The sequence below is a fragment of the Pinus tabuliformis genome, chromosome 1_2 (genome assembly GCF_031772625.1).
Source record: "Pinus tabuliformis cultivar Carrire ecotype Pingquan chromosome 1_2, CPIR1, whole genome shotgun sequence".
Taxonomy (NCBI): domain Eukaryota; kingdom Viridiplantae; phylum Streptophyta; class Pinopsida; order Pinales; family Pinaceae; genus Pinus; species Pinus tabuliformis.
Window position 1 is genome coordinate 613947194 of NC_142298.1, and position 27405 is coordinate 613974598.

General features: G+C 40.8%; 1 pseudogene; it reads right to left on the reverse strand.

Annotated features, from left to right (window-relative positions):
• Positions 1-2007: 2007 nt before the first annotated feature.
• Positions 2008-27405, reverse strand: part of LOC149207129 (ABC transporter B family member 15-like) — a 34307-nt pseudogene continuing 8909 nt past the window's right edge.

Genomic DNA, 27405 nt, shown 5'->3' on the forward strand with positions numbered 1-27405 from the left:
TCTCATGGAAGAGGAAGTTTGAGAAGAACGATTAATCACTCTAAATTCAGAAGTCATGGCTGACATAGCCCCTTGGGTTTCGCATACACACAACTCTTTGGGGTCGCTAAAATCACTATCTTGATACAATAGAATTGTAATGCCATGTTAAGTTGCCACGGAAGATTCTAGTTAATCGGAGACAAACTCAGGTCAACTTAATGCACAAACTAGATGAGCTTAGAGATCTTATGCTATGCTTAGGAACAACCCATTAGCCTCAATACTTCATTATCCTACTAATGGTCATGCACCCAATATTTTATCATTTCAGTTCTTGATCTTCATGCTAGCCCATCTAGGCTATTAATTTGTTATGTTTAGAGTTTATGTTTACTGTCTTTTTCTATTGTCTCGAACTCCTTAGTCTCTAAAGGCTTCCCATTTTGGTTTATGTTGTTGGTTTCCCATGGTGGGGAAAAACTATCTTTTGGAATTCTCAAGTTTTGGATATTTAATTGAAGCTAATTTTGTTAGCCATTGAGTATATATTTTATTGTCTTTAGTCTTCTTTACAAGGTGGCATATAGGAGACATTAAAACTAACATATATAATGTAAATATTTGATATTATAATACAAAATTAGCTAAAAAGTAAAAATATATTGTATAAATTTGATCATTCTATGTTATCATTATATATTTTTGTGCAATAAATTCTTTAAAAAAGGATGGGAGATTCTAATTTGGTATCTATTGCAATTTCAAATTTATATCAATTTTCAAGTAAAAAAATGGACTTTTTTTTAAGGCCTCTATACTAGGTTTTGTGTCAAATTGTTGAGCCTTTGTCCTATCCTTCTTGTTTTTCATTTTTAGTACGATAGATTTTGCAACTCTACTCATCTGTCCTTTTTAGGATTCAAAATTTTGTAGACTTACTTATCATTTTAAATATTAAGGATATTTTATCATGTTTTTCATTGATAATCAAAAGCAAGTTCCTATGAACCCTTATCCTACATATTTTTTTGAACTTATAATATCTTTGGTTTTGATGTCATTATGCCAAGAAATGCTCTCAATCTAGTATGGTAGAGATATTTTAATATTTTAGTTAACATTTTGACTCAATCAAAGTAAAACAAAATTAATTAAATTAAAAATAAAATTAAATAAAAACATAAAATTAATAATTGTAAATATAATTATAATTAATTAATAATTAAACTAGTATAGATTTATCTTAATGTCCATCTTAATTCAAGATCTACTAAATGAATGGATAAAAACATTTTTTTTCAAAAACATTGCCTAATTCGCTAGGTGGCCCATGCATACGCTATTTACATTTTATTTTTTAAATTCACTTTCTTCTGGCTACATTAAACATTGCATGAGCTCTGATTTTCTCCTCCGATTTCACAGTATTATAAAAATACTACATCAGATACTGAATGAGTTCATTGTCTCCGTTGATTTCAAGGATTAATGGAACCTGTTTTAGGTTTAAGTGAAAGGATACTGCCATACTCAAGAGTAAAGATGATCCAACGACAGCAATTACGTGTCCTCGAAGGAGATAAGGACGCCGATTTTGATGAAATAGATTCAAGGTGACAAGGACATTAAAAAGAAAAAGACTAAGTTGACAAAGACGTTAAGGTGTGATAAAGTATAATTTATTTTAAAATTAAGAGAAAGTATTGAGCAAATATATTCCATCGTTTTCACTTGCAATTCCGAGTCATGTCGACATTCCGTGCAAGAAGCCAACTGATTTTATTATAATTTGGATGATTCTTTAAAACATATAATTATGACATTAACGTTAAACAGCCAAACGTCATACAGATATGACACAACAAATTCCAAATTTGGCTGACGACATTTTGAATGATTTAGGGCGTGGACAAATAATGAAGAAATGAAAATTCAACTTCAAAATTTGGCTGAAGGTGTTTAGAAAGATTTAGGACATGGATCACGACAGAATACTTTTGACCATTTGAGTGAGGAGGTAAGAATCTAGTGGTAGCCTAGCTGGATACTGTCGAGAGAGTAACATGGATGGCCTTTTCCTTTGCTCATCAGATATGAATGACTTCCCTGCTCAATCACTTTCCCATCTTCAATCACAACAATCGAATCTGCATTTTGAATGGTTGTCAGTCTATGAGCTATCACAATACTCGTTCTTCCCACCATTATTCTGTCCACGACCTCTTGAACCATCTTCTCCGATTGGCTGTCCAGCGCACTGGTGGCCTCGTCCAACAGTAATATGCTTGGAATCTTTATGATCGCCCTCGCTATAGCAATGCGTTGCTTTTGCCCTCCCGATAATTGCACTCCTCTGTCTCCACAATTTTTTTCGTATCCCTTCTCCAAAGAGCTACACAAATCCAAGTTAAATCACTGCCATGTTCAGTCCGTCCTAATTTATTCCAGAAACAATCTGCTTAATCACAGCTGATTGAATATATGTATTATTGCATAAAGATTCCGTTTCAATTGAAAATTTGCAGCATTTACCTGATGAAGTCATGAGCATTTGCAGCCTTTGCAGCTTCGATAATCTCCACCTCGCTTGCATTCTCCATTCCGTAGAGAATGTTGTCTCGAATGCTTCCTCCAAACAGCGTGGGCTCTTGACCTACCAGAGCTATGTGATTCCTCAAACTCTTCAAATTGAACCTTGTTGGGGATTTTTCTGGTAAAATCCCAAAAACAAATAAAAACTGAACACACAGAGGCAATGCTCTGTTTCTGCCACAGTTTGCACAGGGAAGCTTTTAAAAAAACGACTGAGAACAGAGTATTACACACCCACACAAAGATTTGTATTTATTAAAAATATAATGCCTAATACAAACTTCATCCTCTTCTACTGAGAGGGATTCACCAAAAAATACATTCAACCAACAAAAAGAAACTCTGTCTCCTTCTACGATTTTACACTGCTGTGCAAAAATCCATTCTTCATTTACTGTTGTAAAACCCTTTTACATTTACTACTGTAAAATAAATTTTTACATGTGTAGTAAATCTTACATTACATTCACAAAAAAATTACTCACACCATACGCTCTTGGTTCCCTTTCGTTTGGACAACATCCAAAAATTACATTTCAACCTGGGTTTTTGTTTGGCACTGCTGTGCGTTCACACATACAAAAATTATCTTCATAAAAGGATCTCCCCTGCTTCTTCACTTATGCACTGCTGTGCAATATTCGCTTTACAAATTGTGAACCTATGCTGCCCCCTGTTTCCTTTCGCTGCCGCGAGCTCACCTCTCTCCCATGAGCAAAAATGCAACAACCTGATTTTTTTTTATTCGCACTGCTGTGCGGTATCACACCTTGCTTCACCACAGGTTGACACAAAATTTTTTTACCAAAAGCTTATGCGCTCCCTCGTTTTTCTTTATGCACTGCTGTGCAATATATCTTTTGGTTTTTCCCTGCAGCTTCGTTTTACAATGGTCAACTGCATAAAAATTACACACGAGCTCTACATATATATGAATATTACATTGCGTATATAAAATGATATAATGACCATACCTGTCATTAATATTCACCATACCTTCGTGCATAAAAAACATTAAAACTAAAAAACTCTTATCTACTTTCTACGGGCATAATTAATGCATTGAATTATTATCGGCGGTCAACCAAACTTGTTTTTACTCCACGCAAGTATTTAACGTTGGCTCGAATGCAAGTTTAAATGATGGACGGCGGAGGACGAAGATGACAATTGGATGGTGGACGGAGATTTCGGGAGGCTCCTTTGTGCTGAACATTAGCGTCCGAAAAGTCAGTTTTGCTGACGTATGTAGAGGACCACGTGGCTGCATTACATTGTATCAGAGTCCACTGTCCGGAAACAGCCAGATGACCAAAGGCGGTCCGATAAGTTTAAGTGGTCTTGCTGAGGCGGTTTTAGGTGTTGCGTGCTTGCTGAGTTGATGGCGGATTTGGCCTGCCGTCGCTGTCCACGATTTTGCAGTCGCTCTCCACAACGCCTGCAGTTGGAATTAATATTCCAACAAACCTCCTAATGTCACTGCCATCGATATTCACCGATCCTTTTAGTGGATCGTAAGACCTTTCAACTAATCCAATGATAGTCGATTTTCTGGAGCCGCTTTGTCCTACCAGAGCCATGCTTTTGCCTGCCTTTATCCTCAACCAGAAGTTCGTGAAGATCATAACACCTGGACGAGATGGATAACCGAAGTCCATGTTTCTCAGCTCCACGTTTCCTTCTATCATATCCGCTTTCTCGCCTCTCTCATCGTCTGGGTTTATGCGACTTTCTCTGTCCAGTATCCCAAACATAGATTTGACTGCATCGGATCCTTTAGTAATGTCGCTGCTCATAGTTCCTGCTTCTGCTATACCTTTTCCTGTTGTTATCAGAATGAAGAAAATTTGGAAAAAAGGTTCGGATTCGATTTGTCCTTTTGATACAAGTTGTCCTCCATACCAAAAGCTCAAAGCCGTATTGCATAGGGTGAGGAATTGCGATGTTCCAAGAGCGAATCCCGCAAACAAAGATTGTTTGATAATCTCTCTGCGAGGTTCTTCTTGACTCCTTTCGAAGAGAGAGAATCTTCTCCTGTAAGGAGAAGGAACTAATAGTGCGATGGTTAGCCACAGCCTCTGATGCGAGTTGACTACCTTGATCTTGAGCTTTTATAGCCTTTTGAGACATGGCCTTGAGGAGAACCATTTTAGTGTAGAAACATAATACAATAATGGGTTGCACTACGATTACTACAACTACAAGACGCCATGCTATTATCAAAGCCATCGAGAAGGCTATGGCAACAGCTCCCGAAGTTTCTACAAGTAGCGGTATACGATCTGTAAATGTGTTAGAAAACCTACACAGATGAATCTAGCTAGTAAAGGTTGAACACACAGCTTTGCAGAGCAAAAACACTAAAAGAAAATCGAAAGAAGAAAAGAATGATGCATTCCGAAATATGTTACAATGCTCATGATATAGCATCATTGGGTGAAAATCCCAAGGTAATGCACTATAGTGGTGATCAATGAGAAGACTCAACACCTACAACAAGTTCCGGAGATAACTAGTCAGTTGCGGAGTTAAAGAAGGAGCAAATCAAGGAGTAAATCATGCAAAAGGAATCTTGCATGCAATCCCATGCTCTAACTAAGATTCCGCATGTAAGTGTGTAGTAGTTCCAACATGCAAAAGGAATCTTGCATGCAGTCACATGCTCTAACTAATAGTCTGCATGTAGGTGTGTAGTAGTTCCAACACCCCCCCTGAACACCACTATGGGGAAAAATAGAAAATGGACCCTGGAAACTAAGGCCAAAGGTCACCCAAAATACAGTGCAACTTGTACTAAAATTGAGGAAAGAGGGAAAACCTCGTGGGAAACCCCCCCCCCCCCCTCAAAATACAATGTAATCAAAAGAAAAGAGGAAGAAAAATACAGTTGCTAAGCAATCATGTCCTTCACTCCAAGACGATCACGCAAAGAGCGAAACTTCAGCTCAGTGAATGTCTTGGTGAAGATGTCTGCAGTCTGTTCTGCTGAAGGACAAAACTGCAAATCAATGACCCGATCATGTACTAAGTCTCTGATGTAGTGCATATGGATCTCTATGTGCTTCGTCCGTTGCCGCTGTACTGGATCCCTGCAAAATTTGAGAGTGCTCTGGTTGTCACACCAGATGACAATGGGCTGGTGGAACTGGACGCCCAACTCAGTGAGGAAGTGTTGTAGCCATAGAGCCTGAATGGTGATGTTGACTACTCCTCTGTACTCAGCCTCAGTTGAAGAGAGAGCAATAGCAGCCTGCTTCTTGCTCGACCAACAGATAGGGCCAGATCCTAGACTGAGTGAATATCCGGAGGTGGACTTGCGATCAATGTTGTCTCCCGCCCAATCAGAATCTGTGAAGCCAAGGAGATTCAATGCAATGCCTGCTGCATAGTGAATCCCGAAGGTGATGATGCCCTGCACATATCAGAGGATGCGCTTGGCAGCATTCCAGTGTAGCTCATGCGGCTCCTGCATGTATCTGGAAATTGCCCCTACTGCATATGAGAGATCTGGTCTGGAGTGGGTGAGGTACAATAAGCTCCCCACTAGCTGTCGGTAGAGAGTGCTGCCAACTAATGGAGTGTCACCTCCATCCTCAAGGCGGACCCCAGACAGAAAAGGAGTCGGTGCTGGCTTGCAGTCAGTCATGCGAAATCTCTCGAGGAGATCCCGTGCATACTTAGCCTGAGAGAGTTTGATGCCTGTGGCATTCTAGCTAATCTCAAGACCAAGAAAGAAGTGTAATGGACCCATGTCCGTCATCAAGAACCTATCATGCAAGGCCCTCTTGACTGTAGCAATGGCTGAAGCCGAGCTACCAGTGATTAGGAGATCATCTACATACAAAACTAAGATAAGAAGAGAATCATGTGCCCTAAGCATGTAAACATTCGGATCAGACTTACATCGTTCAAAGTTTTGTGATAAGAGAAAAGAATCCATCTTCGCGTACCAAGCTCTCGGGGCCTACTTAAGGCCGTAGAGAGATTTCTTTAGTCTGCAGACCAAAGATGAATCTTGAATGAAACCATGTGGCTGCTCCATGTAGATCTCCTCAGATAGGTCTCCGTGAAGAAAGGCATTATGTCCATCCATCTGATGTACTTCCCACCGCTGGGCAGCCGCAATGGCAAGTGTAAGGCGTATGGAATCCATCTTTGCTACTGGAGCAAAGGTCTCTTCATAATCAATGCCATGCACTTGTTGGAAGCCTTTGGCTACTAGCCTTGCTTTCCGTCTGGTGATTTGCCCATCTGCAGCACTCTTGGTCCTGTAGACCCATTTACATCGAACAAGTTTCCTTCCTGAAGGAAAGGGGATCAGATCCCAAGTATGGTTCTCGAGGAGGGAGTTATACTCCTCCACCATGGCAGACTCCCAAGATGGATGCCCAACAGCCTCAGCATAAGACTGTGGATCAGAAGACTGAACCAAATGACAATGCCAGGAGGGCGATGGTTCAGTGGCAGTAAGGACAAGAGGAGGCTCAATAAACTCTGAGCTAGTGCTCTGCAGATCAGAATTATCCCCCACAAGACCATTTCTAGCAGCTGGTTGGTCTTGTGCATATATCTCACGTAAGCTCCTTGTTCTCTGATTTATGACAGGGGAATATGATACACTGCTGGAAGCCCGATCTGGGCTTGGATGTGGATCATCATTTGCATTCACTAGATTTGTATCTGAGGACTCTGTCTTTGCATCTGCATGCTCTTCCTCGACATCTGCATGATCTATATCTACATCTGAGTGCACTGAGTCATCATCTCGGACATGAGGTGGATAAAAAGTGTCTGCATGCTGAGCTTGAGGTGCATGCAAGAGACTTTCCTCAAATTTGACACTTCGCTCAATGATGAGCTTGTCCGTTGAGGGAATCAGGAGTCGATATCCCTTCACACAATCAGGGTATCCAACAAATATGCACTCAATGCTCTGTGGATCAAGAGCTTTCCTCTTTTCAGAGGGGATCTGGGCCCATGCTCTAGAGCCGAAAACACGGAGGTGAGTGACCTCTGGTTTAGTGCCCGCTCCAAGCCTCAAAGGGGGTCTGATCCTTGACAGACCTATGAGGAGATCTGTTCTGGATGTAGTTAGCACAATTAAGAGCTTCGGCCCAAAGCTTATGTGGCAGTGACTTGGCATGAAACATGCAGGAAGCCATCTCTTTGAGAGATCGATTCTTTCTCTCAGCAACTCCGTTCTGCTGCGAAGTGTATGAAACTGTACACTGCAACTGTATGTCGGACTGAAGGCAAAGGTTCCGAAGCGTTGTGTTAACATATTCCCCCCCATTGTCTGTATGGAGGGCTTTGATCTTTCTCTCTGACTGTGTCTCAACTAGTGCTTTGAAATCTTCAAAGTGCTCAAAAACTTCAGATTTGTTCCTGAGAAGATACACCCAAGTATACCGTGAGAAATCATCAATAAATGTAAGAACATACCTTACTTTGTTGATGGAAGGATGAGGAAAAGGCCCCATGAGATCGCTATGGATCAGATCTAGAGGAGAGGATGCTCTGTGAGTCTTGCCGGTGTCAAACTTTTCTCTGGGATGTTTGCCAAGAACACACCCTTCACAAACTCCTTTGGAGAAACTGATATTTGACAAGCCTTCCACCATCTCATTCTTGCTTAGCTGCTGCATATACCTGTAATTTAAGTGACCAAACCTCTTGTGCCAAAGCCTACTACTATCATCAGCATGTGTAAGCAATAAGGAGGTTTCAGATTCAATAAATTCAGAAAATGTATACAGTCTGGCTCCATTGTTTACCTCACCAGTTGCAATTTTGGCATTGCTATGTAGATCATATATGTTCACTGCATCTAGAGTGAATTCCACTCTCTTTCCGGTGCCGAAATGAGTGATCTGATAAACTGAAAGCAGGCTTACCGAAAGTTTGGAACATGAAGCACATCTTCAAAGCTTCAATGTAAAAGTTCCACTCTACCTTTTCCGGTGACCTCAATAGGTGAGTCATCTCCCATGAGGATGGGAGGTCCTTTGCATGCATCCAAAGAGGAATAGACTTCCTTTGCAGCAGCCATATGATGTGATGCACCAGAATCTATAATCCATGTATCAGGAGAATAATTAATTGCAACTAAAGCATGAAAATTGTTACCTTTCCCGTGTGGCGCATCCTCAGTTTTCTTCTTGGCGCCCTGAGGGATGTGGTCCCCAAGGTTGTGCTTCTGAAGAATTTCTGCCATTTATTTGTTTCTTCATGCAAGAGGATTCTGGATGGAATCCTCTTTGACAGTAGGTGCATCTGTTTCCTTTCTTCCCTTTCTCATTTCTCGAGCCAGAGGAGTCATTGAAGGGCTTGGTGTACCCTTCCTTCTTTGGATGGGAATGTGCTTTTCCGTTGTCTCTTTGTTGCTGATTTTTCTGATTTAAATCAGATCTGTGATTTTTATTGTGGTTTCCATCATGCACAGCAAGTGCATGTGCTTTTGGAGGTTTTATTTTCCCCATGCCAATGAGTTTATCTTGCTAAAAAATAAGGGACTCCATAAATTCTTTGAGAGAAGGCATAGTGTGGGATTTACCTGTTTGTTATAGACATTTTTGTGCCTTACAGCTCTAATCATGAAATGTCCATAAACCAAGGGATCCTAAGTCCCTAAAAGTTTTGTTCCGACCCCTAGAGGAACAAGGTCAACAAATTACAGCTTCTCCCAGAAGTTCTCCACCAGAAACTGCTCAGAATCAGTCAAATCAGGATCATTTCAACTGCTCCACTAGCTAGTTGCGTTGCATAGCACCCAAGTACACTAGCTAGGTGCATTGCACTACCAGGGTGCGCTGAGCGGGAAATGACAAATGGCAGTGTCATTCCGCGAGGTGGACAGACAATGGAAGCTTCCAGAATCTTCCCCAATGACACTTGCCTCACTGAGTTCGACCAAGGATGAGTAAGAGGCTCTCAGTCTCCAAGTGGAAGCAAGAACTGACAGAGAGAAGCCACAAGTCAAACCATAAGCTGACTCATCCTCTTTGCATACATCTATATATGGATCCCGCATCCTAGAGATCCAGAGGCTGGAATTTTGTACATTGCAGAGAATTGTTGTTGGTTTTGAGATAGAGATTAGAGTATTGGGTGATTTATGCTTTGTTGGAGGTGAAGAGGGGATTCCTTTGCTGGGGGGTTGATGCTGGATCAGGAATCATCGGTTGTAACTCCTCCTGGACCTTCTTGTTATATCAATAAAACTATTTGAGTTTCTCCTACATGCTTTTGTATCAATGATGTTTTGTTATATTTGCATGTTTAGCTTAAATCTGATCCTAAGCTATTTATGAATATAAATCTGTGTCTTTGTGTAGTTTTCTCCTTCTCTGATCTTGCAGGAACTTGGTGAAACTGGGCAAGTAAGGGAGAAGGTAGCTGGAAGCTGTCAAAGAAGAGAGAGATTGGATCAAAGGACCAGCGCAAGACACAGGTTGGTTCATCCTATTCCTCTTCGTTTACAGTTCATAAAGAAGAATACGAAAGTAGTTTTCTCTGTTTGTTTCTAAGGTACTGTCACGCCTTAGTGGGATAGGGGCATTCTGAGTAGACACTTTTCCCGTTAACAAAATGGTGACTCCGCTGGGGATCGTGTCTAGTTAGTTTGTTTGTGTTTCTCTTGTTGTTTGTTTCATAAACACAGAAGTAGCAATCGAACTGCATTTGCCATTATCAAATGCAAAGTAGGCATCTGCTACTTCAATCCATTCACTGGATTTGTTTATGATTTGAACAGCTGATTCACAAATTATCTGATTACCCTTTGTGATAGCTCTTAGACCACCTTTAAATCCACCCTCTGATTGTGCATTACTGATTGCTTTCACTCGGCCAAAAACCATAGATTAAACTGCAAACCGTGATCCAGAACCCGGATAGAATTCTCGTTTCTACCCCAGCACAGGCTCTGTGAAGAGATTCTGCATTTCAACGTAGTTCCCGAGAGGGCTACCTGCGCTGCAATTCAGTTTCTCTGTGTAACGGGTGCGCTGATCAGCCAAGCCCTATGCAGCTGAGGTTCTTTGCTTCATTTTTTCAGTTTTGTCTCTGATTTTGCAGCCTGTGATCAGTGTGTGTCTGTTTAAAAACCCCTTTTGTTTTACCTTAATTCTGCCTCCTTTGTACAAAAAGACTGTAGATGTTCTTTGTGTGATTGTTACATCATTTACAGTTTTCCATTGAAAGAGTAGAATAGTCATACTGTCGTCCTTGGATTTAGATCTGTCGTAAGTGTCGATTTTGATCTTAGGAGAAACTTATTTGCTGTTGACAGTCAATTATGCTTTTACTTTTGCCTTTGGTTTGAATTCGAGACTTTCTAGTGTCAAAACGAGTGTTTATTTCAAAATCATAAAGTGTCGTAATCATCTCTACCTTTTGATTTCGAAAAGAAGCTTGTTTGTGTTTGTCACTTGAAAGCAAATTCAGATTTGTACATCAACTTTCTTTTTAGGCATCAATATTAAGAAAATGAAAACAAATACATGCATATGTGCATTTTCATATTGATAGTCTGTTTGGATTGATTTAGGAAAAGTGCATTTACAGTGTGCTCTTTGCTCTTTGAGAAAAGATTGTGTCTTTCTTTTCCCCTTGTAGCTAGGATTTTCATTGCTGAAAAGAGATAAAAGTTTTCTTATCATCTTTAGATTGCATTTTAGGAATTACATCTACATCTCGTGGTGATCCAAAAAGGCAAACTTCTAAGAAAGATCAACTTAAAATAAATTGAATGAATCTAACAACGCTTTGGAACTTAACGCACAACATTTAGAGGTCTAGGCTAGAGACGTATTCCGGCGTCGTAAAGCCTGGTAACTGTTGTCCTCACTGATGGTTGGGTGATTCCTCCACTTTGAGACGATAAGTGCCAGTACGGACTTGTGCTCCCACGTACCGTCGAGTATATATTGGGAGACCCCTATAGGGTTAAAACCTTTTATCCATAGGAAGCCGTGTCGGCCGCCCTACTGATCGCAATGCACCGAACACAGCATTAGGGAAGATTGATTGCCATACCATAAAAATTATTCTATAGTTTTGCGATTGGTTTGGTACTCCCTCTACCTAGATCTCCAGAGCATTCCCTTTCGTTCCTTTCCAGACTCCTTAACGGAAAAGGTCCATCTAAGCACTTGTCACTTCAGGCTCATTAAAAATCGAAGGAGACTAGAGTCATCTTTTGTTTTTTCTCGACTCTTTAAAACTGAAAAAACAAGTTGTGTCAAAGCGTCTAAAAATTTATTTTAAATGGAATATTCATACCCTTTTCCTACGTTGATCTTAGGTTGAGAAAATGGAGTCTACCAACCAAGGAATTCCCCTTGGTGGAAATCCTAGTCCCTTCTCCTCTTGGGGAGATGTTGGTGCACCCCATATGGCCACATTGTCACTTCCAGGACTGACAATTGGCCTGCCAGTATGGCTCTTCTCAACCAATGTCGTTCAGAACACGACTATTCCTGAATAATCAAATCAGCAATTAGACGAGTCCAGAGTTGCCCACCAACCTTCTACTTCCTCTAATTCTTCCTCTCCTCCTTCCTCTTCGCTTGATGGGGCTGGCAAAGCCAAAAGTCAAGTTCCTAAGGAGAAGAAAGAGAAGAAGAAGAAGGAGCCAAAGGCGAATGGGGGAAAACGAGTGTCGTCTAACGAAAATCCACACACTGCACCGACCAGGCCTAAATCGCCATGTGTCATTTGCAAAGGAGACCACTTTCACAGAGATTGTCCTTGCATCCCTCAGATACTAAGGGACTGGTCTCCTCGTTTGCACAATCCGGTGTCATCAACCTCTGATGACCATGTTGAAAGCACACCATCAACTAGCGAAAGTGAAGCCCCAGGACAAAAAGGGAAAGCTAGATTTCCCTGTAAACTGTGCGAAGGCAATCATGCCGTCCACCGTTGTCCCTTCTTAGACGAAGTGAAAAGAGTTTTGGATGATCGTCCGGTTTCATCGTTACGACTTCCTCCTGGATATAAAAAACTCTTGCCGAGTCCGTCGCTAGTTGAGAATCCAGCTGGCCCGCTCAAGTGGTTGGCTGAAGCGCATATCATCGAAGATAAACCATCTGAATCCATACCAGACAAAAGTCAAAAGGTCGAGGCGGTAGTTGACCCGGTCTTGCTTTCAGAGGTTTTATCTTCAGATGGTACAGTCACTGAAGAGAACAAGGATGACACCGTCCAAATTCTCTTCATCAACACAGAATCCAATGAACACGGGGGAAATCTACCCATTCCCTTACCGCAGGAGGGAAGTTCGTCAGAGCCATACCCGGCCGTCTACTCGGTCCCACCTCCAAGCAACCTAGTTGTCTCCTTCGATTGGAATCAACTAGGCAGACCCCGTTTACCAGCAAGCATACCATTCCGAATTATCGTTCAAATATATAGAATGGTCATGGTTGTTACCATCATAGATGAGGGGGCTTCTATGAGTATCCTTTCCTCTACTGCTTGGAAAGTGCTTGGTTCACCATCGCTTTTGCCTGAGATGAGAAATCTGACAGGCTTTGATAAAGGAACCAGTTGACCTTTAGGGATCCTTCCCAATGTGCCCATAACATTGAGAAGGAATATTGTTCAAATGAACGTAATGGTTGTTCAAGGACTCTTGGATTATAACCTACTCCTTGGACGAGACTATATTTATTGCATGGGAGCCGTCGTCTCCTAACTTTTTAGAGTAATGTGTTTTCCGCACGAAGGAAGAGTGGTCAAGCTCGTGGACCAGCTTTCATTTCCCGGATCACGCATAGCAAATAGTCATATACCATCCTGTTGTGGCTAGCAACAACCCCCCCCCCCCTTTTTTATTCATTTAGTATCAAATCATGACTCCAAATGGATGGGGACCCTTAGATAAAATTTTTGGGAAAAGCTAGACTTTCTTTTTTGAAGTTACAAATCATAATTTAGAAAAGGCATCTTAGATATTTTTCTATGGTAGACAATAGGTCTTTTAAAAGTCACGTATGCAAAAAGATAGCAAACATCTCCATTACTCTTCTAAAATCAAAATACGTGCCACCCTCATGATTAATAACGACATCGCATCGCACCATACTAATGTCCATAGCGAAAAGCCAGGAAATTCACCGATCTGCGATATTGCGATCGCTAGATCGCATATCGCAGAAACAAGCCAGACGAGGTTTGGCAAGCACTAAGTTTTGCGATCTGCGATACTGCGATCGTGCGACATGCGAGGGTACGTCAGCAAATCATAAAATCACCTTAGTACGAATCCTTCGGGCGCGCCTTTCAAAGGAAAAACCACTTACCATAACATGACCTGAAATCATGCGCTTTTAATAGTAGTAAATCAATTGGTTGTCAGTCATTAAGAGGATTAAAGACGCGTGCCTTGTTGGATATTTGCTTCACGTAAGGTGGCATGATTGATTTATCTCTTGCATTTAAAGCTCTCCCATCACCTTTTTGAGCGGACATTCCATTTCACTTGTAATCTGCAGGAACAAAGTGCAAAGAGGACTCAGAAAGAAACACAAAGTAAAAATGGGAAAGAAGAACAAAGCTCAGAGCTCCGAAGCAAGAGAGAAGACCAAGGAGATGGCGCCCCTATACACAGATACAGCCTGCAACCGAGATGCAAGAATCTCCACATGGGAAGGCATGTACAGGCTATTAGAAGAGGAGAAGCCGAGAATAATGAAGGTGACTGCCGTTGCAGGTGCACCACGCTCCTCTGAAGCATCCCTAGAAGACCTAGCATGTTCATTCCTTCACAGAATAGCAGCAAGGCCTAAGATTCTACCATACACAGATATGGTCAAGTGGATTCTGGATGATGCAGAATTAAACAACAGACAATTCAAGATTCAGGGACATGGGCTTGTGGGATCTTTCGCCGCCCAAGATCTGAAGCTAATGTACCATCTGCCCGAACCGCAAGCGACCTATAATGCACAATTTCTTAGGAAGTTCGCAATGGAGAACCCAGACCTATCGGATACCACTAAAGAATGGTCTAGAAGAGATGAGCCGTTAAAGAAGGATAAGAACAGTATGTACAGCACTGGTTCCCTTACTTCTCCATATTGTTTTGCTGCAGCCATGCTATGTAGGTTGTTTGGTATGCCCGATATCAACAAGTTTTCATCTGAGTGGCTGCCATTAATTGACGCTGCCACAAATGCCGATATAGTAGATTGGGCTAAAATTCTTTCCGATACTCTATATACAGTTGTGGTTAGTTACAGGTCCAAAAGATCCTTTTCTCAAAGGGTCTATCCTCCTTTCTATTTGGCTGCCTATGTTATGGATTCTGTTTGCCTTGTATCTAATTTCCCCACTATGGGATGGAAATGGACTACCCAAGACCCGTTGCCTATTCACGTCTATCACAAAGTCTTGTGGGATTCCCAGTTTGCCCATCATTTTTACCAGATTTGCCATGGGCTTATATTGCCCATATATAGAATGATATATGATAAGGATCCCCCAAGGTGCTCTCCCGAAGCCGAGACAGACATCATCTCCATCGCAAGATGGTTTGGGGAAGAATGGTTTACTTACATTCGAGTTTATGGAAGCACTGTACCTCCACATGTCCTACCCTTGTATGTCCCAGATAAGCTTTTGGCTCGAGAAATCGCTTATCAAACCTGCTCTGAAGGCGGCTTAACCAAAGAATTAAAAGATAAGAAAAAGGCCATTTGGCCTCAATTTCCCGTCAATTGTGGGGCCTTCTCTTTATTCGATGTAGGACACGCTTTTGGTGAGGTGGAAAACGTGACGTGCCTTCAATTATATAAGTTCCCGATGAGGCCATTCGACCCAAATAAAGTTGCCCAAGAGTTTACTATGAACGTCAAGATAAGAGTGTTCTTCGGACACAAAGATTTGTTTGACGATCTCTTTCAGGGAAAGAGCTCACTCAAAGAGATTTTGCGAGAAGCTCAGTCAAGGTTATCTCCAGGTGAACTCCAAAAATTCACATCATATAGAGATAGAAGGCTGGCCAGCATTCCACTAGAAAGGCTATGAATACCTACTAGAGAGCCAACTCCGAGCATCAGCCTCAGAGAGAACTCCAGGACTTCCAGATCTAAGTCCAACGCCACGCGAGAAGGTTCCGAACATCCTGAAGAGTCTGTGCATGACAAAAGAATTAACGAAGAAGCAGTCAAAGATACAGCTCGGTCCAGTGTAATGTTTCAGCAACAAGTTATCACCTCGCCACCAAGAGATGTTCCCCCTCCGGTTATCGAAGCTCCTCTTGTCACAGCAGAGCTATATAAAGAGTGGGAGTCCATCAATGAATTAATCAACCTCGAAGGGAAAGTCCCAAAGACCCCTGTGAACGATACACGGGAGGTGCAAGAAGTTGCTCCAATCGTAGTCAGCGTTACCACAGAAGCAGAAGATCTCTCCATCACTCCATCCTCAGAACTTCTACTTAACGTAGAAGAAATTCCCCCACTAGATGTGTTCTACAGTCCCCAGCACAAAGCAGTTGTGAGAAGACAGAGAAAGAAAAGAAAGCTCGCAAATGCACTGTCTCAAGACGCTGAACATTTAGACGTCTTGTGGAAAGACCCAAATAATAATCCAACAGAAAATCTTACGAAGCTGTCTCAAATTGCAGGAGCGTATGCTTCTGCAACTATTGACAAAGCCTCTGAAGTTCAGCAGCTCTTAAAGGAACAAGAAAACCACATACAACTACTACAACAACAGTTACAGCAAGCCAACGCAAACATTGAAGCTTCCAGACAGCTCGAAAAGCTCCAAGAAGACTTCCCACAGATGCAAATAGGCTACCAAAAGAGTCTTGAAGAAAAAGAAAAACAACTGCAGACGGAGCAAGAAACGCACAAAGATGAGCCTAAACTTGCAGAGTTTATTTCAAAGTCCATCGGCTTGAACGAGCAACTACTGCAGCAACAAGAAGAATTGGGGCGTAAAATATCACAGTGGAGGCACTTCTGTGAGCTAAGCGACAAAATCACTAGTCAGGTGGTGGAATTGCGAAGCGAATATGATCAGAACGACAAGAGAGTGACAGAGTATCTGACTTGGCAAGACGATGAGGAGGGAAAAAGAGCAGGAGCACCTAGAATTAACGAAAATCATAAAGAAATGCTCTTTAATAAATGGGACGAGCAGATCACGCAGGCAGAGCAAGCAGCAGAGACAGCGGCGACACAGGCAAGTATTCTTATCGACTGTGTAAATGAAAATTTACACAGGGCCAATTTGATTTCAGAAACCACCCCGGGATACCTACCAAACAAGTTGCAACTGGAGACAGAATGGAGGCAAAAGGCACAGACAAAAGGGAAAGCTATCCAAGCACTGGTTAGACTGAATTGGGAAAGTTACTGGATGTACCTGGTTAAACCACATAGCCAATGGATGACGGTAAAGTGTATCATGAACGTAGCCGAGAAGGTAGCGCCAGCTCTTATAGATGTCGTTTTCGCAGCCCAGCTCAGAACGGAAATTAACCAGCCGACTCTTCTCAAGCCTATGTTAGAAACATGCAACTTCAAAGACCAAGTCCACAAGTAGTTTTATTTAGAATGTTGTTTCTTTTTGTTTTTAGTTATATTAGAAAAAGGACGGTCGTTTGAAAACCGAATCCTTAATTTTGTAATAATACTATTATTAGAATTAGGACATAGTATTTTAACCCTTCTCATTGCATTGGAGAAGGGTCCAGAAATTTGTCAAAAACTTGTCCTCAGAACATGCATTTCTGCACCTCAGAGGAGGTTTTGATGAATGGAAGGATCGGATTTATTTATATTTGCATCTTAATGTCTGCTACTGATGTTGCATTTCTGTACTCTTAGTAGGTGTTAGAAGTAAGTAGAAGTAAATCATTATTGCTTGAAGTTTGTGAGTAAAAAATCAGTCATAAATGGTACTTTTATCTCTTGATGAATTTCTACTTATTTGCTTAGAGTGATATACAGCTGATGTTGTTTATATGTTAATGTATAAAAGTGTGGTTACCATTTGGCACTTTTGTACGATGGAGTCATTTGTTCATGCTTGACATATGAATGATTTATCATGCGATATGCAGTCCACAACTGTCCTGTTTAACTTCTTATGCAGAATGGTTTATCTTAAATGGTTTATATTCTTATAGTAGCTGAATAATCTTCATTACCAGTTATTATATGAAATCTTCTTAGATCGCATGATGGAAAATATATACCCCGGTTTAGCGTAGATTGCACATGTTGTTTTCATTAGATTTCAGCAGCTTATAGTCAAATCATGAGTTAGATTTAAATTAGCTCTCAAAAGTTCTCAAAGAAACAGCATAATCAAACCCTACACACACACACACCCCTTAGATCGGGAAGCTGGTCCCGTTATCCCCAGTCGGACCCGCTACACCAAACGGGCATGGAGCCGCCAACCAGGTTCCCGACCGGTTGGGTATCCCCCTTGTTGTTGACCCGATTTTAGGGCCCTCAACATATTTGGCGCTAGAAGGAGGGCCTGAGCATAATACCTGTTGGAATGTTTTTCGAATTATAAATCTTGAAACAGGATGACTACTCATGAAGTTCCTATTTGGAGTTGCATCTATGTTCATACCCCTTCCAACATTCCACCGGACGTGGTAAGGCTATTGTCTCAGGAAAAGTTCAATGGTAAGAAAAACTCTTCCGCATTCAATCACGCCCTTCAGTTCATACAAAAAGTTTCAACTTCTGATACTCAGAAGATTGTTGAAGGCGTTTTGTGCAGGATTTTTACTCTTACCTTCACAGCAGAAGCTACAAAATGGTGCAGAACCCTCCCAGTTGCATCAATTCACAGCTGGGACCAGTTCGTTAAGATTTTCATCTTGGAATTTGATTGTTATGATTACGACCAGGTATATGATGAAATTGATTATCTTAGAGGACAAGATGAACCCATAAGGGATTTCAATATGCGATTTCATCTTAAATGCCTACAGTATGATCTTGAAAATGAGCTCACAGACGAAGAATCTTCAGATTACGATGAGTATTTCCTACCTCCTGTGTCTGACCAATCAGAAATTAATTCTACCTTTGCTAGCTTTTCTTCTAATATGAATGATCATTCCAAGTCAAATACACAAAGCATCCATAATGAAGAAAATCTACAAAGCCTGGGAGTCATGCATGCTCTACTACCAGAAAAGAAAGATGAAGATGCTAAAAAGAAAATTACCTTGGAAACAGAAGATGACTCTGACAATACCATTTCAAGTCAACGAATGCAGATGCCAAGGTTAGATCAATCAAATGTTTCTCTTTCAAAAAGTATCAGCGCAAAAAGGTATGATCTAAAGCCCGACATTTGTGATGGATCTGATGAACAAAGTCTCTTCTATGATGTTTTTAAATGCATTGTTCTAGATTTTCATTTTTCTCTTTATCCTGATGTTTTTAGTGATGACAACCTTTCCCCTCTTAATATTCAAGATATCTCAAAAACTACAGAGGGTTATTTAAATGACTCATCATTAGGTTTTCAAGTTAAAGATATTGCATTAACACAGCTTTCGATCAAGGACAAAAAGGAATTGCCTGACCTCCCTTGTCAGAAAACATACAATGAAAAGGAGGAACCTAGGGAAATCTGTAGATTCTTTTGTGATAGTTACTTTGACAATGATGATGTTGTTGAGTTTTCTCAGATAACTCAACTAGGGTCGGAGAATAAATGACATCTTAAATCAGGAATCATGTCAGTCCACCCTCATCTCGAAGTAGAAGATCACTTAAATGATTTTACTATCCCAGGTAATACCCCGATCTATGATTCGTATCATGAGGAAGGCCCCATCCCTGTTTGTAATCATGACCTAGTTCCCTATTCACAAAACCTGGCCAGTTTTTGTGAAAAACAAGATGTTACAAGTAAAACCCAGTCATGCTATAACACTATTTGTATAAATTCCCAATCATTCCTTTCTCACTCAAACTCATTATGTACAAAATCAGATTTCTTTTCAAATCTTCAAACTTTTGATAGATTATGTTTTAGCGACTTACATATGAGAATTTTATTTTCGAAAAAATCACAAAAAACTCAAAATTAACAGATAAAAGGTTACAAGTCATTGAAATAAAAGAATCTTGTCCACCATTTGACTTGTTATCCTTCCTATTGCGACATCATCAATTCACAACTGAAATTCATTCTGATTTTTATGATCCAATAGGTACCCAGTTGGAAACAACTTTGCATAAGAAAAGAAAATCAGCCAGAATTCCAATTGAGGTTCTGTGTTTTTATTTCTTAGCCAACAATTACGATCCAAGAAAAATTCGATTCTTTTTATTAATGCTTGGAAGATTCATTCGGCTAGGGATAAAAATGAATAGATGGTTCCATTGGAAATATCATTTCACATAGTTATTTCCTGTATATGGTTAGAGTAGGAGTAGGAGTAGGAGTAATTTAGTTAGGTTTTTTTGTTTTTAATAACTGATAGGAAAAGCTATACATATTCCCTTCATAACCTCAGAAAATAGTTGCCTATCATTCCTTTTTAATTTCCGCCATAATAATGTTTGTTCTGGTTCAATGACATTTGACATTTACTGAAGATACCTTGTCTCTGTTGAAAATTTGGAACTTCTGCTACTATCAACAGCGAATCTTTTAAAAATTTGGTCTTTATTATCATTAGAACTTCAACCCATATATGATGATAGTTTCAAACTCCAAAATTTTAAAGAAAGCTATCTCAGTTTAGGATTTGTTTTAAGTCAGCACAATGAAAGGTATGAATTTTAAGATAAGTATTCCCTGTCAAAACAGCCTTTATTGCCCTATCATCGTCGTCCAGAACTTTCTTAAGGAAAAACAATGACTTCCTCCCTGCTAAAAGGGAATTACAGCATTCAAAGAAACAACCCAAGAAAAACACTATATCTCAAAGAATAAGAGGTCTCATCACGAGCCGGCTTATCATGATCACAGATATTATAACTTGCTGACTTTGCCAATACTGTCTATCAAAACAGGGCAACGACTTAAGTTTGTTGCAATCAAAAGACAAGAGGTCTCATCACGAGCCGGCTTGTTCAGCAAAAGTGTAAATCGAGTGAATGACTGTGTCACAATTTGGCCACCAAACCAAGACATTGTTCTTTAGAGAATTAAAAAAGGAAAAGTGTGTCAAAAAGGATTTTTCTCTGGAATGTTGCGAGTAACCTCAAGCAGGATAAAGGATCATTGCTGGTTAAAAGGTAACCCTGTCGAGGCTATGGACGCCTGCTGGCAGCAGAGGCTCTACCTGTGACTAAGGAGCATACTAAAGGACTGATAAACAGAGAAGACTTTATTTTATGTTTCACAAAGACCAAGTAACAGCTGATTTAGATGCAAAGACGAACTGGGTGTACAAATAATTAAAGCGGAAAGAGTTTGAAACGAAACATCATAGGCAGTTTGAAGTCTCAGTTGTCTTATCTTTTTATAATAAAGCTCAAAATTTTTAAATTTTTCAGAAGTTTTTAAAAAAAAAAGCGTCAATAGAAATGCAGAGATAACTGGTTCTCCCAAGTGAATCGCCAATTGTTGTGGCCAGCAACAACCCCCCCCTTTTTTATTCATTTAGTATCAAATCATGACTCCAAATGAATGGGGACCCTTAGATAAAATTTTTGGGAAAAGCTAGACTTTCTTTTTGAAGTTACAAATCATAATTTAGAAAAGGCATCTTAGATATTTTTCTATGGTAGACAATAGGTCTTTTAAAAGTCACGTATGCAAAAAGATAGGAAACATCTCCGTTACTCTTCTAAAATCAAAATACGCGCCACCCTCATGATTAATAACGACATCGCATCGCACCATACTAATGTCCATAGCGAAAAGCCAAGAAATTCACCGATCTGCGATATTGCGATCGCTAGATCGCATATCGCAGAAACAAGCCAGACGAGGTTTGGCAAGCACTAAGTTTTGCGATCTGCGATACTGCGATCGTGCGACATGCGAGGGTACGTCAGCAAATCATAAAATCACCTTAGTACGAATCCTTCGGGCGCGCCTTTCAAAGGAAAAGCCACTTACCATAACATGACCTGAAATCATGCGCTTTTAATAGTAGTAAATCAATTGGTTGTCAGTCATTAAGAGGATTAAAGACGCGTGCCTTGTTGGATATTTGCTTCACGTAAGGTGGCGTGATTGATTTATCTCTTGCATTTAAAACTCTCCCATCACCTTTCTGATCGGACATTCCATTTCACTTGTAATCTGCAGGAACAAAGTGCAAAGACGACTCAGAAAGAAACACAAAGTAAAAATGGGAAAGAAGAACAAAGCTCAGAGCTCTGAAGCAAGAGAGAAGACCAAGGAGATGGCGCCCCTATACACAGATATAGCCTGCAACCGAGATGCAGGAATCTCCACATGGGAAGGCATGTACAGGCTATTAGAAGAGGAGAAGCCGAGAATAATGAAGGTGACTGCCGTTGCAAGTGCACCACGCTCCTCTGAAGCATCCCTAGAAGACCTAGCATGTTCATTCCTTCACAGAATAGCGGCAAGGCCTAAGATTCTACCATACACAGATATGGTCAAGTGGATTCTGGATGATGCAGAATTAAACAACAGACAATTCAAGATTCAGGGACATGGGCTCGTGGGATCTTTCGCCGCCCAAGATCTGAAGCTAATGTACCATCTGCCCGAACCGCAAGCGACCTATAATGCACAATTTCTTAGGAAGTTCGCAATGGAGAACCCAAACCTATCGGACACCACTAAAGAATGGTCTAGAAGAGATGAGCCGTTAAAGAAGGATAAGAACGGTATGTACAGCACTGGTTCCCTTACTTCTCCATATTGTTTTGCTGCAGCCATGCTATGTAGGTTGTTTGGTATGCCCGATATCAACAAGTTTTCATCTGAGTGGCTACCATTAATTGACGCCGCCACAAATGCCGATATAGTAGATTGGGCTAAAATTCTTTCCGATACTCTATATACAGCTGTGGTTAGTTACAGGTCCAAAAGATCCTTTTCTCAAAGGGTCTATCCTCCTTTCTATTTGGCTGCCTATGTTATGGATTTTGTTTGCCTTGTATCTAATTTCCCCATTATGGGATGGAAATGGACTACCCAAGACTCGTTGCCTATTCACGTCTATCACAAAGTCTTGTGGGATTCCCAGTTTGCCCATCATTTTTACCAGATTTGCCATGGGCTTATATTGCCCATATATAGAATGATATATGATAAGGATCCCCCAAGGTGCTCTCCCGAAGCCGAGACAGACATCATCTCCATCGCAAGATGGTTTGGGGAAGAATGGTTTACTTACATTCGAGTTTATGGAAGCACTGTACCTCCACATGTTCTACCCTTGTATGTCCCAGATAAGCTTTTGGCTCGAGAAATCGCTTATCAAACCTGCTCTGAAGGCGGCTTAACCAAAGAATTAAAAGATAAGAAAAAGGCCATTTGGCCTCAATTTCCCATCAATTGTGGGGCCTTCTCTTTATTCGATGTAGGACACGCTTTTGGTGAGGTGGAAAACGTGACGTGCCTTCAATTATATAAGTTCCCGATGAGGCCATTCGACCCAAATAAAGTTGCCCAAGAGTTTACTACGAACGTCAAAATAAGAGTGTTCTTCAGACACAAAGATTTGTTTGACGATCTATTTCAGGGAAAGAGATCACTCAAAGAGATTTTGCGAGAAGCTCAGTCAAGGTTATCTCTAGGTGAACTCCAGAAATTCACATCATATAGAGATAGAAGGCTGGCCAGCATTCCACTAGAAAGGCTACGAATACCTACTAGAGAGCCAACTCCGAGCATCAGCCTCAGCGAGAACTCCAGCACTTCCAGATCTAAGTCCAATGCCGCGCGAGAAGGTTCCGAACATCCTGAAGAGTCTGTGCATGACAAAAGAATTAACGAAGAAGCAGTCAAAGATACAGCTCGGTCCAGTGTAATGTTTCAGCAACAAGTTATCACCTCGCCACCAAGAGATGTTCCCCCTCCGGTTATCGAAGCTCCTCTTGTCACAGCAGAGCTAGATAAAGAGTGGGAGTCCTTCAATGAATTAATCAACCTCGAAGGGCAAGTCCCAAAGACACCTGTGAACGATACACAGGAGGTGCAAGAAGTTGCTCCAACCGTAGTCAGCGTTACCACAGAAGCAGAAGATCTCTCCATCACTCCATCCTCAGAACTTCTACTTAACGTAGAAGAAATTCCCCCACTAGATGTGTTCTACAGTCCCCAGCACAAAGCAGTTGTGAGAAGATAGAGAAAGAAAAGAAAGCTCGAAAATGCACTGTCTCAAGACGCTGAACATTTAGACGTCTTGTGGAAAGACCCAAATAATAATCCAACAGAAAATCTTACGAAGCTGTCTCAAATTGCAGGAGCGTATGCTTCTGCAACTATTGACAAAGCCTCTGAAGTTCAGCAGCTCTTAAAGGAACAAGAAAACCACATACAACTGCTACAACAACAGTTACAGCAAGCCAATGCAAACAATGAAGCTTCCAGATAGCTCGAAAAGCTCTAAGAAGACTTCCAACAGATGCAAATAGGCTACCAAAAGAGTCTTGAAGAAAAAGAAAAACAACTGCAGACGGAGCAAGAAACGCACAAAGATGAACCTAAGCTTGCAGAGTTTATTTCAGAGTCCATCGGCTTGAACGAGCAACTACTGCAGCAACAAGAAGAATTGGGGCGTAAAATATCACAGTGGAGGCACTTCTGTGAGCTAAGCGACAAAATCACCAGTCAGGTGGTGGAATTGCGAAGCAAATATGATCAGAACGACAAGAGAGTGACAGAGTATCTGACTTGGCAAGACGATGAGGAGGGAAAAAGAGCAGGAGCACCTAGAATTAATGAAAATCATAAAGAAATGCTCTTTAATAAATGGGACGAGCAGATCACGCAGGCAGAGCAAGCAGCAAAGACAGCGGCGACACAGGCAAGTATTCTTATCGACTGTGTAAATGAAAATTTACACAGGGCCAATTTGATTTCAGAAACCACCCCGGGATACCTACCAAACAAGTTGCAACTGGAGATAGAATGGAGGCAAAAGGCACAGACAAAAGGGAAAGCTATCTAAGCACTGGTTAGACTGAATTGGGAAAGTTACTGGATGTACCTGGTTAAACCACATAGCCAATGGATGACGGTAAAGTGTATCATGAACGCAGCCGAGAAGGTAGCGCCAGCTCTTATAGATGCCGTTTTCGCAGCCCAGCTCAGAACGGAAATTAACCAGCCGACTCTTCTCAAGCCTACGTTAGAAACATGCAACTTCAAAGACCAAGTCCACAAGTAGTTTTATTTAGAACGTTGTTTCTTTTTGTTTTTAGTTATATTAGAAAAAGGACGGTCGTTTGAAAACCGAATCCTTAATTTTGTAATAATACTATTATTAGAATTAGGACATAGTATTTTAACCCTTCTCATTGCATTGGAGAAGGGTCCAGAAATTTGTCAAAAACTTGTCCTCAGAACATGCATTTCTGCACCTCAGAGGAGGTTTTGATGAATGGAAGGATCGGATTTATTTATATTTGCATCTTAATGTCTGCTACTGATGTTGCATTTCTGTACTCCTAGTAGGTGTTAGAAGTAAGTAGAAGTAAATCATTATTGCTTGAAGTTTGTGAGTAAAAAATCAGTCATAAATGGTACTTTTATCTCTTGATGAATTTCTACTTATTTGCTTAGAGTGATATACAGCTGATGTTGTTTATATGTTAATGTATAAATGTGTGGTTACCATTTGGCACTTTTGTACGATGGAGTCATTTGTTCATGCTTGAAATATGAATGATTTATCATGCGATATGCAGTCCACAACTGTCCTGTTTAACTTCTTATGCAGAATGGTTTATCTTAAATGGTTTATATTCTTATAGTAGCTAAATAATCTTCATTACCAGTTATTATATGAAATATTCTTAGATCGCATGATGGAAAAGATATACCCCGGGTTAGCGTAGATTGCACATGTTGTTTTCATTAGATTTCAGCAGCTTATAGTCAAATCATGAGTTAGATTTAAGTTAGCTCTCAAAAGTTCTCAAAGAAATAGCATAATCAAACCCTACACACACACACACCCCTTAGATCGGGAAGATGGTCCCGTTATCCCCAGTCGGACCCGCTACACCAAACGGGCATGGAGCCGCCAACCAGGTTCCCGACCGGGTGGGTATCCCCCTTGTTGTTGACCCGATTTCAGGGCCCTCAACACATCCCTAAATGGTCTCTTCACACAAGAAATGTCTCAATATCCAGTCCGTCCTCCCGATGAGCGCGAGTAATTCGGAGGGATATGACTGAAACCCAGGGGGAGTGCATCCTGGTCTGCTTCGGCAGGAAAACTTCGGGTATAGGGTAGGTTTCCGCGGGAGAATATGACTAGTCTGTACCCCGTCCGTCGGTGGAAGAGGGGTTATTCTAGAATAAGATTCTCTTGTCAAAGTTATGTGAGTTGGCAGAACTGAGTCACTCACCCTTGTTTATCTCAGTAGACATCGCCGAAGAAGTGTTTTTTTTGCACCGCGAATAGAACAATCTTTGGGTAACCTGTAAGAGGTAGGCCTTTCCTGATAGAACAAATGTTTTGTCTGCAAATTGAGGGGTAACCTTGAAACCATATTTTATACCTGGGGGCATGCAAACCTTTTGGAGTGCAAGCGAGGGGCGGCTATTTATTTTTTAAATTTTTAGGGCCTCTAACCCTTTAAACTCGTAGGATTAGTCGTCACCTAACTTGCATAAAGAAAGGATGTGGGGCGAAAGCTAAAAATTGCCATTTTTATATGAGACTTTCTTATCATATGACTGGATTAATCGAGCAGTTTTAGCACATAGTTCAAGCTCGTTAAAAAATAAACATAAGACATGAGAAAATGTTTCCACCCGCGTTTAAGCTCGTTAAAAAATGAACTATTCCCCGGTAAATAACTGCCGTGAATGAAACATTTCAGCCATTAAAGCCTTGGTCGTGTTTGCACCATCACCTCCACTTTTCCATTGGCCGATCATTCACCTCCATTTGATTGTTTACCCATTTTGAGGAACAGCTGCGAAGAGTGATTTCACTAGCCATCCTTGTGACACTGTCGTGATTGGAAAATTCCAACCCTTACCTGGAATCAGCTGCTACCCATTTTATCACTCGTTCCTCAAAAGACGAGTCTTCTTTAAGCTCTTTTCAACTGACTCGTAAAATATGAAAAGATTGCCGAGTTTTGGCCTTCCAGCTCGTTAAAGTGACCGGAAGTTCTATCCCTCCTCTAGATTTTAACCTTTTTGGACCTGAGGGATTATTGCACAAAAAGATCGAGCGCTTGTTTTGTTCGGCTCATTAAAACTATCGAAAATTCATCCCTTCTGTATTGTTTTATACTTTTTTGCACTTAAGGGATTAGATGACGAAAAAGGAATTTTGGAGTTACCTTTACGTACCTTTTCAGACTCTCTAAAAATGAAAAGGACCGAGTTATCTTTGTCGTTAAACTCGTTAAAAATATTAATAGCGACAAACTTGTCTTTAGACGAGAACGAGTTGCACTATCACTAGGCTCGTTAAAACATAGCGATGGGTTTGCTCGAAGGGCAAATTATAGAACAAGCATATGTTATCCTCCTCAAGCTTGACAAAAATAAAGAGGTACTGGTCAACAATGACTGGGGAAAAATTGGGAAGAAACTCAAAGAATCTTTATTGGTAGCAAGTCGCTCTTAAACATGACACTTCCATTCTGTGCCTGAGTCGGGATGGGTTGTTTCATTCACTGGTCACATCGCCATGGTCACGCCATACCATCCACA